Source organism: Thamnophis elegans, unplaced genomic scaffold (assembly GCF_009769535.1).
Source record: "Thamnophis elegans isolate rThaEle1 unplaced genomic scaffold, rThaEle1.pri scaffold_85_arrow_ctg1, whole genome shotgun sequence".
Lineage (NCBI taxonomy): Eukaryota > Metazoa > Chordata > Lepidosauria > Squamata > Colubridae > Thamnophis > Thamnophis elegans.
In genome coordinates this window covers 215,335-228,224 of record NW_022473910.1, presented here as the reverse complement: position 1 = coordinate 228,224, position 12,890 = coordinate 215,335, and the positions used below count along the sequence as shown (strand labels likewise).

Sequence of the window (12,890 nt, the reverse complement as noted above, 5' to 3'; positions counted from 1 at the left end):
CACCTTACAGGGAACAGTGGGGGGGGGGATCCCCTCCTGGGATCCGCTTCTTTCCACCTGGTTCCCGATCCCCCCTTGGGATCCCTGGCATTCCAGTGGATCCCCCCGTCCCTCCTCGTCTCCCAATGGCCTCCCGGGATCCCCTCGGGCTGAGCTCCGTCCCTTCCCGGGATCCCTTTGGCTGCTGGGCTCCTGGCCCGGCGGTTCTCCTCCTGGGCGTGGAAGGGCCTTTTCCCCGGGGTCGCCCGAGACCCCCGGGGGGAGCCTGGCAGGAGAAGCCGGGGAAGGGAGGACGCGGGCCTTCCCTTCGGAGCCTCCCCTTCAGCTCCCCGGGCGAAGCTCCGCCGCCCCCGCCAGGAGCCTCCCGCGCCCAAAGGAGCCGCCCGAAGGGAAGGGGCGGCGGGAGGGGCGGGGCCACCGCGGCTCCTCCCACCGAAGCCCCTCCCCTCCCTCCGCCTGTCCGTGTGGCTGGCTGGGGGCGGGGCGAAAGGAGGGGCCGGAGTGGGGACAGACGCGCAAGCGCAGAGGACGCTGGGAAAGCAGCTCCCTCCCAGCGAAGGAGGTTGGTGGGCGGAGCTACGGAGGCCGAGAGGGACCGTTGCTGAGGCGGAGAACCAGGCGCGGAAAATGAAATAAAAGAAAAGGAACGTGGCGGCGAAGGGAAGGCTGGAGCCCAATTTGGCGCTTGGGGGTCACCGCCGCAGGAGGAACCGTGTCGAACGACATCAGGAAGGCTGAGAACCGAACTGTTCTAGCGGGTCCCTTTCTCTCCTTTGGGGGAAAATCCACGAGGCGGTGCCTGGAGAGGAGAAGGCGGGGCTTCGCAGGAAGGAGGGGCTGGTATATGGAGCGCCTTCCCTTTCGGAACCAGAGAGCTGACGGAGGGAGCGGTTCCCTTCGGAGGCGGAGAAACCGGAAGTAAGTAGAGTCTGCTGGGACGGAGTGGCAGCCTGGGAGGGTCTCCTTCGGGTCCTCGGGAGGGGAGGCCTCGGCCTGGGCCTCTCCTGCGGTGAGGGGGACGCCGCCGTGACCCGCCTCTCTTTCTCCCCTGCAGGAGGACGGAGCAGCCCCGGGAGACGGCGGGGAAAGGCCGGGGGGGGGCCTCCGGAGCTGCAGGAGGGATGAGCCCAGCGGGAGTCCGGGAAAGGCGGCTGCCTGGAGGGCGATGCGGGGAGGAGGAAACGGGCGGAGACGCCGAGACGGGCCTGGAGGGCGGTGGGTCCTTCGGAAGACCCCGGAATCCCCAAAGGATCCAGGAGGAAGAAGAGAGATATCAGTGCCCGGAATGTGAAAAATTCTTCAAGAGAAATGTGTATCTACGAAAGCATCTAAAGGTCCATTCAGGAGAAAATCCTCATAAATGTCTGGAGTGTGGCAAGAGCTTCAGTGAGAGGAGCAACCTTTATACACATCAAAGGATCCACACAGGAGAAAAACCTCATAAATGTCTGGAGTGTGGCAAGAGCTTCAGTGAGAGGAGCAGCCTTTATGCACATCAAAGGGTCCACACAGGAGAAAAACCTCATAAATGTCTGGAGTGTGGAAAGAGCTTCAGTCGGAGGAGCAGCCTTTATGCACATCAAAGGATCCACACAGGAGAAAAACCTCATAAATGTCTGGAGTGTGGCAAGAGCTTCAGTGAGAGGAGCAACCTTTATGCACATCAAAGGATCCACACAGGAGAAAAACCTCATAAATGTCTGGAGTGTGGCAAGAGCTTCAGTGAGAGGAGCAACCTTTATACACATCAAAGGATCCACACAGGAGAAAAGCCTCATAAATGTCTGGAGTGTGGCAAGAGCTTCAGTGAGAGGAGCAACCTTTATGCACATCAAAGGATCCACACAGGAGAAAAACCTCATAACTGTCTGGAGTGTGGAAAGAGCTTCAGTCGGAGGAGCAGCCTTTATACACATCAAAGGATCCACACAGGAGAAAAACCTCATAAATGTGTGGAGTGTGGAAAGAGCTTCAGTGAGAGGAGCAGCCTTTATACACATCAAAGGATCCACACAGGAGAAAAGCCTCATAAATGTCTGGAGTGTGGCAAGAGCTTCAGTGAGAAGAGCAGCCTTTATACACATCAAAGGATCCACACAGGAGAAAAACCTCATAAATGTCTGGAGTGTGGAAAGAGCTTCAGTGAGAGGAGCAGCCTTTATAGACATCAAAGGATCCACACAGGAGAAAAACCTCATAACTGTCTGGAGTGTGGAAAGAGCTTCAGTCGGAGGAGCAGACTTTATACACATCAAAGGATCCACACAGGAGAAAAACCTCATAAATGTCTGGAGTGTGGCAAGAGCTTCAGTGAGAGGAGCAGCCTTTATGCACATCAAAGGATCCACACAGGAGAAAAGCCTCATAAATGTCTGGAGTGTGGCAAGAGCTTCAGTGAGAGGGGCAGCCTTTATGCACATCAAAGGGTCCACACAGGAGAAAAACCTCATAAATGTCTGGAGTGTGGCAAGAGCTTCAGTGAGAGGAGCAACCTTTATAGACATCAAAGGATCCACACAGGAAAAAAACCTCATAAATGTCTGGAGTGTGGCAAGAGCTTCAGTGAGAGGAGCAGCCTTTATGCACATCAAAGGATCCACACAGGAGAAAAGCCTCATAAATGTCTGGAGTGTGGCAAGAGCTTCAGTGAGAGGAGCAGCCTTTATACACATCAAAGGATCCACACAGGAGAAAAACCTCATAAATGTCTGGAGTGTGGCAAGAGCTTCAGTGAGAGGAGCAGCCTTTATGCACATCAAAGGATCCACACAGGAGAAAAGCCTCATAAATGTCTGGAGTGTGGCAAGAGCTTCAGTCAGAGGAGCCACCTTTATAGACATCAAAGGATCCACACAGGAAAAAAACCTCATAAATGTCTGGAGTGTGGCAAGAGCTTCAGTCAGAAGAGCCACCTTTATAGACATCAAAGGATCCACACAGAAAAAAAAACCTCATAAATGTCTGGAGTGTGGAAAGAGCTTCATTCAGAGGAGCCACCTTTATGCACATCAAAGGATCCACACAGGAGAAAAACCTCATAAATGTCTGGAGTGTGGCAAGAGCTTCAGTGAGATGAGCAACCTTTATGAACATAAAAGGATCCATTCAGGAGAAAAGCCTCATAAATGTCTGGAGTGTGGCAAGAGCTTCAGTCAGAGTAGCAGCCTTTATGCACATCAAAAGATCCACACAGGAGAAAAGCCTCATAAATGTCTGGAGTGTGGAAAGAGCTTCAGTCAGAGGAGCAACCTTTATAGACATCAAAGGATGCATTGTGGAGAGAAAGGGATGAAATGCCTGGAGAGTGGAGAGCACTGTTCCGTCTAAGGTGCGGCTGCGCCGCCGCGCACATTGCAAGAAAACACCGCGCGGCCGTTTTTAACTTTGCGCAGTGATTTCTGCCACAGGTTCCGGAAGATGAGGGGAATAGCTGCTGCCGGCCCTTCCTCCAACAGCGCTGCCAGATTTGCCGCCAACGCTGCAGCCGAAGTGAAGCCTCCAAAGCTCCCGCAGGCGCCCCCGCCCATGGCAGCGGCGGCGGTGCCTCCCCCTCCGCTCGGAGCACCTCAGCTGGGCTCTGGGTTACCCCTGCCGCAGCCTCCACCTCCGCGGTTTTTCAGAAGCCATGAGGCCTTTTTCCCTGCTCCCCCCCCTCCGCCGCCTTCCTACTATCTCCCGCTGCCAAATGGCTCCTCAAAAGCGTGGCGGAAGGGAGAGGGATAACACAGGGGCCAGCTCAGGTGCTCTGCGTGGAGCCTCCACACACAACCGGTGTGCTCCACAAACATTCTTGCTCACTAGCTCAAAAGGGCCCTCGCTGTTTCTCCAGGCAGCCCTCGCCCCTCCGTCCAGCCGAAGGTCGCTCCTGGCAAGGCTGGCTCTCCTCCTCCTCGTAGTGCCGTGAAATCCTTGGGTGGCTCCCAGCTCCTCTGCAATACAGCCAGTCCTTGACTTAGTCTCCACGCAGAGCACCTGAGCTGGCCCCCGCGTTATCCCTCTCCCTTCCTCCTCCGCCGTGCTTTTGAGGAGCCATTTGGCAGCGGGAACTAGTAGGAAGGCAGCGGGGGGGGGGTTTCAGGGAAAAAGGCCTCATGGCTTCTGAAAAACCGCGGAGGTGGAGGCTGCGGCAGGGGTAACCCAGCGCCCAGCTGAGGTGCTCTGAGCGGAGGGGGAGGCACCGCCGCCGCTGCCATGGGCGGGGGCGCCTGCAGGAGCTTTGGAGGCTTCACCTCGGCTGCAGCGCTGGGCAGCAAATATGTTGGTGCTTTTGGAGGAGGAGGAGGCAGCAGCAGCTATTTAGTGGCAGCGGGGGGGTTCGTTGGCATCTTCAGTGGCAGCCCTGCCTCCTGTAAAAAAAAACCGAAGATGGAGCAGATCCACGCAGATGACGTCGTTGCAACATGACTGGAGGAGGAATTCTGGGAGTTGAAGTCCACAAGGCTTAAAGCTGTCAGGTTTGAAGACCCCTGGGGTTTTTTTTTTCCTAAAGGGCTAGGGGTGCAAAGGTCTTGTAACTTGACAGCTTTAAGACTTGCGTGCTTCAATGCCAGAGTTTCTGAGCCAACATTTTGGTTGCTAAGCAGGACCGTTGTTAAGTGATACTGATATTATATAACACTTTTAATTAAGCGGGTACCTTGAATAAACATAACTTGAGTTTCAAATAATACTGATTTCATTGTAGTCTTAGGTGACATCTGTGAAAAAAATTCAGGTGCTCAGGCATGAAAATATGCCGCTCAATCACTATACTTTTCTGCTCACACTGAAAAAAAATTAGAGGGAATATTGCCTTGGGGAGGGGGTGGCAGCCCCCCTTGGCCAAGTTGTTATTCCAGCAGAAGGCTTTAAGGATTTATGAGCCAGGAAAACTCCCTGGTTTGGTTCCTTTATCTATGGGGCCTGATATTCCCCTGTAACAATTTCTTCTATGCTTTCAAGAATGTGCCTAGCTTTGAAGCCAAGAGATAGAAGCATAATGCAGCAGTGAGATAACATTTGCAGTAATGTCATCCAGTATATTAAGGTTACAATTTGCTGGGCTGGAAAACAAGTAATTTCTGACCGTATGCAATAATATAAGCAGAAGCCGACAGCAAAGCTCAATTCTTAATAAATGATTTCTAGCAGTATCTCATATCAGAAGCAAACAGCAAATATTGGTTTAATCAGTAACAATTGTATAGTAACATAAGCAATTCATAATAAAAGCAAATAGCCAATATCAATTCATATACTTCTTCATTACTATTCAGGAAACACGAAGTTTATTGCTATAGAAATGTCCAGTAAGCATCATTGTGCAAAAGGAAACAATCAGGTCTGTATGTTATTACCTTATTCTACTGTATTCATACCGTTTTCTTTCCTTTTCATCTTTACCCTATCCTTCTTCCTCTTTCCTTTCCCCTTCCTAACTTTCCCATTATTTGCATTTTTCTTTATCTTTTACACTTTGATAAAGTAACAAAAAGAAAAATCAGGTATCTAGTTATTAAGAAAATAACTGAAGAAGAGGGTGGGAGGAGACCTTGGAAGACTTCTAGTCCAACCACCTGATTTAATTTGTCAGTTTAAAAAAAGAGAGGAATATAGGGAAATATCCATGAAATCACCCAGAATGCAGGTCACCTTAATGGAGCGTCTTTTTCATTTGTTTTAGAACGGAGGTTGGTGACTATGGGCCTTTTATGACTTGGGCACTTCAAAGCCAGCATGGTTGGCTCAGGAATTCTGTGTCATGGCTGCCTCCGATCAACCCCCAGGGAAGAAAAAACTTGGCTCCATAGATTCAAAGAAAAGGGACTTTTACTGTGAAAAAACAAAGGAAAAGGACAAATTGAAACTAACCCCAGTAGCCAGGCAACCACAGTCCAATCATTGGCCAGGAATATGTTTTGGGAATGTCTCTGGTTCAGGTGCTCCGTGCCGCCCTCTTGCATGCCATTTCACGGACGGTTGGCCTTGAAGCTGTTAAACAACCCAAGCTGCCCTCCCTGATTCCAAGCCTCCCTATGGCTTCTCAGCAATTCCACTCTCACACCACCTGCACAATTCCCTTCCCAAATGCCCATCGCTCCCTCCCTCCCTCCCTGTTTCCAAGGCAGCCGGCAGCAAGCTGGAAGGAAAGCAATGTTGCTGACTAGGCTGACATTCTGGGAGTTGAAGTCCACAAGTCATACAAGGGCAACAGTTTCCCTGTTGCCCCCTGTTTTAGGGGGCAACGCAACCTATGTCAGCACAACTGGCTGATTATGGTGGATCCTGAAGAAGCTAAGAAGGGTCAGGTTTGGTTGGCAATGAGATGGGAGACCACTATGAAGCCCCAGGCCGCAGGCTGGACTGGGACCCAGAAACCCTTCCCTTTTAAGGGGAGGGGTCTCTGCCATCTGCTTTGGAGCAGACCCTGCCCATACCAGCCAGGGCTTCCTTTGCTGCATTTCCCAGCAGCTGCTCTCGGAGAGGCAGAAGGAAGCTTGGCGAGAGAAAAGCAACAGCTTCAAGAGGCCCTTCAGCAGGTGGTCCTCCATCTCTCAGGGGGTCTCCCTGGGCACTTTAGCCCTTCATCTGCTCTCCAGCGTCAAGACGGAGAGAAGCTCCGAGAGGCACATTCGGAGCCCTGGGCTGTTCGGTCTGCTGAGGCATGGCTTGAACGAGAGGTAGGGAAGTAGGACAGGCTCCAGTGGAGATGAAGAGGAGGTCACTAAACAATCTGTTGTAAGTCGAGGACTGAATATTCCACACCATCTTAAGTTGTGAGTGAAGGGGGGGAGCAGAGATGTGGCCTGGAGTGGCAGAAAGAGTGGTGGGGGGCAACTGGAGGCCCCCTTGGGTGAAGCCGGCTGGTGGCCTGAAAAACCTTGGCCGTCTCCATCTGACCTCCCTGCCAAGTGCGGAAACTCTCCTGAAATGGGAGGGTGGAGTTTGGGAGGTGGAGGCGTAGCCGGTGATGACATTTCTGCGTTGATGTCCTCCTCCCAGGAGTCCCGAAGGGCTCAGATACGATCAGGGGCCAAGGGAGGCGGGAAGCAGATCGCTGGAAAGCCTGTTGATCTTGGACGGGTCCATGCCTGTCCCTTCATCCTTTGGGTCAGCAGGGTTGGGCTCCGCTTGGAGACCCCAGCTTTCGCCTGCCGTGAAGGAGCCCTCCTCAGTCTCTGGCCTTCTGGGCCTCCAGCCACGGCCTGTCAGGCTTCCAAGTAGCACCCAAAAGTAAATCGGAGTCCGAGGCAAAGGATTCCTCAAAGTTCCAATTGATGAAGAGAGCCATGTTGGCCCATCTGGGAAAATCTGAATCTGAAAGCTTCCCGGTTTTCCCCACGCAGTTGAAAGTTCAGGATCTTGCCCCCCCCACACCCACAAGTCCATTCCATGGTCCAATCTCCCACTGCCATGCTGGCATCTTCCACCCATCCAGTTCCGGTCAGGTGCGGAGGTGCAGAGACAAAGGATAATGACCTTGGTTTTCTAGAAAGAATGTTGTTATGGCTGCATATCATCTAACTCTGTACAATCCCTCCCTCCCATTTTCCCACCATAGAAAAGGCATAGAGGAAGAATAGAAAGTGTGGCAGCCCAAAGATTCGAAAGAAAAGAGGGCTGCAGGCCTGACATGGCCTTTGCCTTGCATAAATATAAATAATAATACAAATAATAAATATAAATATAAATATAAATATAAATATAAATAATATAAATATAAATATAAATATAAATATAAATAATATAAATATAAATATAAATATAAATATAAATAATATAAATATAAATATGGATATAGATATAGATAGATAGATATAGATATAGATATAAATAATATAAATATAAATATAGATATAGATATAAATAATATAAATATAGATATAGATATAGATAGATAGATATAGATATAAATATAAATATAAATATAAATAATATAAATATAAATAATATAAACATAAACACAAACATAAACATCATAAACATAATAATAAAATAATGGAATGGAATAGAACAATACACAGCCTTTCTCTGCACCCTGTTCAAGCAGCAACTCAGGTGGTGGAAGTCGTGAGAATTCAGCACTTGGGACAGTGGCAGATCAATCACCAGCCGCCAGCTCTTCCCCCATCCACCCACCTCTTGCCAATTAATTAGCCGCCACCGGTCAGCCGAGCCAGCCAAGCTGCAGCTCCTCATCACAGGGGCCTGGAGGGCTGCTGAGGGCGGCCTAGAGATCAGGGCACTTGGGGTCGAAGGACCCTTTCACAGGGTCGCCTAAGACCACCGGAAAAGACATATTTTCAAAATAATACGGAAAACATAACATAATTTTATGGTTGGGGGTCACCACAACACGAGGAACTGTATTAAAGGGTCGCGGCATTAGGAAAGTTGAGACCCACTGCTCTGGAGCTTCATCCTCAGCACATCTGGGGGCAAATCTGGTGACCTGGAGGTTGGCAGGGCCATCCTTGGGGTGGGGGGGATTGTGTCTTTGGCCTGACTTTACTCAGAGCGTCACCTGGCTGGGTGGCCTTTAGCAGCTGAGGAGTTACAATCAGCAGGAGAGATTTAACCCACCCTGGACCAGGCAGGAGGCTCTGGATGAGGACCTCAGAGCCACGACAGACTCCCTTCCTTTTCCCTTGGGCTTCATCGGTCTTTCCGTGTCTCTGCATGGACGTTTGAAGACGGCTGCACTTCCACTCTCAGAAGGTGGCGCAGTGGTTAGGGTGCAGCACTGCAGGCCACTTCAGCAAGCCCTATGAAGCGGTATATAAGTCTAACTGCTGTTGCTATTGCTATAATAGCAACTGCTGTTGCTATTGATCTATCTATCTATCTATCTATCTATCTATCTGAGGTGGCACAGTGGTTAGGGTGCAGTACTGCAGGCCACTTCAGCTGACAGTTATCTGCAGTTCAGCGGTTCAAATCTCACCGGCTCAAGGTTGACTCAGCCTTCCATCCTTCCGAGGTGGGTGAAATGAGGACCCAGACTGTGGGGGGGAAATATGCTGACTCTGTAAACCGCTTAGAGAGGGCTGAAAGTCCTATGAAGCGGTATATAAGTCTAACTGCTATTGCTATTGCTATAATTCCCCAGCAGGCTGAGCCCATGGAGTTGCAGCCCCCCCCCCCAAAATCTTAAAAGGACGAAGGTTTCAGAGCCTTGTTTCAAGGCATCGCAATAGTGGCTACAGGTAATCCTCGAGCTACGACCACAATTGAGCCCAAAATGTATGTTGCTAAGTGAGAAATTTGTTAAGTGAGTTTTGTCCCATTTTACGACTTTCCTTGCTGCGGTTGTTAAGTGAATGTGGCTTCCCCAGGGCCTTTCCTGGTCAGAAGATTTCAAAAAGTGACCACATGTCCCTGGGATACTGCAACCGTCATAGATATGAGTCGGTTGCCAAACATTTCAATTTTGGTCACTTGACCATGGGGTTGCTGCAATGGTCATAAGTGTGGGAAATGGCCATAAATGACTTTTTTCAGGGCTGTTGTAAATTTGAAGCCACTAAATGGACGGTTGTAAGTTAAGGACTACCTGTATTTCATATTCAGATCCATCCTTCATTCCTTCCTTCCTTCCTTCCCTCCCTCCTTCCTTCCTTCCCTCCCTCCCTCCCTCCCTTCTCCCTTCCTTCCCTCCCTCCCTTCTCACTTTTTCCTTCAATCTTTCCTTCCCAGAGTCACAGACTTGGAAGGGACCTTGGAGGTCTTCTAGCCCAACTCATTACTCAAGCAGAAAACTCTATAGTAGTTCAGGTTGTCCAATCTCTTCTTAAAGAACATTGGACAATTTCTTCTTCTTCTTTTTTTTTTTTTAAATTATTTTTATTTTTATTTTTTTTTAATATATTTTATTCATTTTTCACATTCCATTTACAATCACTTATATACAGGGTATTTACTATAAGAAAAGAAAAAAAAAGAAAAGAAAAAGGGAATAAAACGAACGAATAAAAAGGAAACACAACTCATCATTCACAACCCCACCTAACCCTTCCATCCTCCATACACCCCATCTACCCCCTCCAACTTTCCTTTCTCCCTCTAACACTCCCCTCCTACTTCCCTTTCCCCACAAACCTTTCTCCCCTTACTCCCCAGACACCCTCCTTACATTCCCCTTACTCCTTCCTTACTCCTCCCTCTTCTTTCCCTCTACCTCCCTCCTCGGTGTATGCCTTTATTCGAGTGTTGTTTGATCTGATAAAAGTAAAATGAACCAAGAAAGAAAAAAAAAAAAGAAAAAACCACCGTATATAAGTACATTCTTATTCTTATTAAGACTATTTTAACACCCCCCCACCCCACCCCCACAAATCCCCATCCCCAATCCTCCCGACTTCCCAGGGCCCACACCTGGCACTACCTTCTGTCTAAAATATCTTGTATACATATGGATTAAAAAAATAAAAGTAATATGTCAAAAGAAAGAAAAACAGAAAAAAAAAGAAGAGAGAAAAAAAAAGAAAAAAGAAAAGAAAGAGAAAAAGAAACCACTCTTTGTGTTGATCTCAGCCCCCCATCTTTATCTATGCTTAAATAGTATAAATCATTCTATCTATATTTTATTCTCGTCTCTTACTTCTTTGCTATTTACCCCAACCTTCTGTAGACTCTCCCGTTCCTCTTCCTAAACCTCATGATCCCTTCCGATAAGATTTAAGCTACGTGGTTCATGTCTTATATTCAAATATAACTTTACAGACGAGTAATCAAACTTTCCCTTCTAGTAAAATTTAAACAGCGTAGATGATCTTTCTTAACCCCCTTTTCAAACATAGTTCAAAATAATCTAGCCAAGCTTCCCCTTCTTAGTAAAATTAAGCAGCGTAGATCAAATATTACTTTACACAGGAATCAATTTCTATCTTAAGATAATTCCAACCGACTTCCTCTTCTAATAGGATTTAAATGACGTAGTTCATTCCACATGCATTTTACCCTCATCCCTTACTTGTCTGATATTTACCACTATCAAATTTATACTAGCATTTGTTTGAAATGTAACTCAGAGCGATTTCAACCAACTTCCCCTTCAAATAAAAGTTAAATAGCATGGATCAAGCAGCGTAGATCAAATATTACTTTACACAGGAATCAATTTCTATCTTAAGGTAATTCCAACCGACTTCCTCTTCTAATAGGATTTAAATAACGTAGTTCATTCCACATGCATTTTACCCTCATCCCTTACTTGTCTGATATTTACCACTATCAAATTTATACTAACATTTGTTTAAAATGTAACACAGAGCGATTTCAACCAACTTTCCCTTCAAATAAAAGTTAAATAGTATGGATCATTCCACATATTCAAATAATACTTTCAGCAAGAGTCAGTTAACCTTCTATTTTAGAATAGTCCCTTCTAACAAAGTTTAAACAACATAAATCATTCCACATTCTTTTTACACTTATCTTAAGATAATCCCAACCAGCTTTCTGTTCTAATAAGCTTTAAACAACGTAAATTTTACCCTCATCCCTTGCTTGTCTGGTGTTTACCACTATCAAATTTGTGCTAACATTAATTTAAAATCTAGCTCAAAGTAGTTTCACCCAGCTTTCCCTTCTGATAAAAATTAGTCCGCTTTTTCTACCGGAGAGGGGTCTCAAACCCCCATTCAGTCCTCAGCTTTAGCAAGCATTTTAAAATGTCTAAATTCTCGATCTCCATTTTTCTGCTTCTCCGAGGGAGGAGGGGCTACCCCCTCCATCTTGCCGCCACATGGCCGGCCGCTTGCTTTCTCCTTCCGCTTGCCTCTCCTCTCTTCCAAGCGCGTCAGGAAGTCCCGCCTTCAGAGTCCTACAATAGAAATCTTGAGCCTCCGAAACAGAGTTAAGACGAAATCTTTGATTCTCAAATGTAACCGTGATACCGGCAGGGGCCTCCCATCTGTATCGAATCTGTTGACTCCTAAGCTCCTTAGTTAAAAAGGTGTAGTCCCTTCTTGCTTTCAGCATCTGAAAAGGAATATCTTTGAAAACAATCAGGTCCTGGCCGTCAACTCGGAAACTGTTATTATAAAACTTTTGTACAATCGCATTTCTAGATTCTTTTGTAGAGAAATGTATAATTATGTCCCTCGGGAACTGTCGCTGTTCCGCTATCAATGAGTTCTGGCGATAGATTTTCCGAATCTGCCAATCAAAGTTAAGTCCCGGGCTTCCCAGCGCATGGCTGAAGGCTTCAGCAAAGGTCTGTTTCAAATTCTCTTGCTCCTTTTCACGGAATCCTCTGACTCTTATTGCAAATGCCTTCCTATTAAAATTTATCATCATAAGCTGTTGTTCAGTGTCTCTAATTTTTTGTTGTAAAATTTGAATATTGGTAGTCAAATAAATTAGCCTTCTCCAGACTTTCCAATTTGTTCTCTATTTCAGCAGAGTAATCTGACAGGGCAGACACGGCTGCAAACGTATTCGCCTTCATCTGATTAACTTTAGACTTTAAATCATCATATAATTCCAATACAAAATCATTAATTTCTTGTTTAAAGGCATTAAACATTTTAAAGAAATATTCCTGTGTTAAAAATTCTCCAGTAGAGGGCATAGGAGACAAAGGCTGTGTTTCCAGTAAACATTCTTTAAATTCTTTAGACACATTTGTAGCAAGACGCTTCTTTGACCTGGGTGCCATAATAAATAAACAAGTAAGCAGCGCTTCGCTCCCCTCTATTTCCAAAGAAGAAGAGTTTAGTTTGTTAAGGAGCGGTCTGCAGGAAGATAAAACCGGCTAAGTACATCCAATATCAATCATCCACGGAGAGAAATCGCCATTTTGAAGTCCATTTAGACAAAGAACAAAGAAGTCTCTAAGACAAATGGTGCTGGTATTTAAGATCGTAATAAAAGCATAAATCTCACAGGGGTGGGACCCGCCCGTATCA

At 47.1% G+C, this 12,890-nt stretch overlaps 2 long non-coding RNA genes across 2 annotated transcripts; both read left to right on the top strand.

Annotated features, from left to right (window-relative positions):
* The first annotated feature begins 504 nt into the window (after nucleotides 1–504).
* Nucleotides 505–1,318, top strand: LOC116523658. The gene is made up of 2 exons (XR_004257097.1): nucleotides 505–918; nucleotides 1,055–1,318. It is a non-coding gene; the product is annotated as an uncharacterized LOC116523658 (long non-coding RNA).
* A 1,897-nt stretch (nucleotides 1,319–3,215) lies between these two features.
* LOC116523654 lies at nucleotides 3,216–7,271 on the top strand. Its single transcript, XR_004257096.1, has 3 exons — nucleotides 3,216–3,328; nucleotides 5,256–5,320; nucleotides 5,663–7,271. It is a non-coding gene; the product is annotated as an uncharacterized LOC116523654 (long non-coding RNA).
* The last annotated feature ends 5,619 nt before the right edge of the window (nucleotides 7,272–12,890 follow it).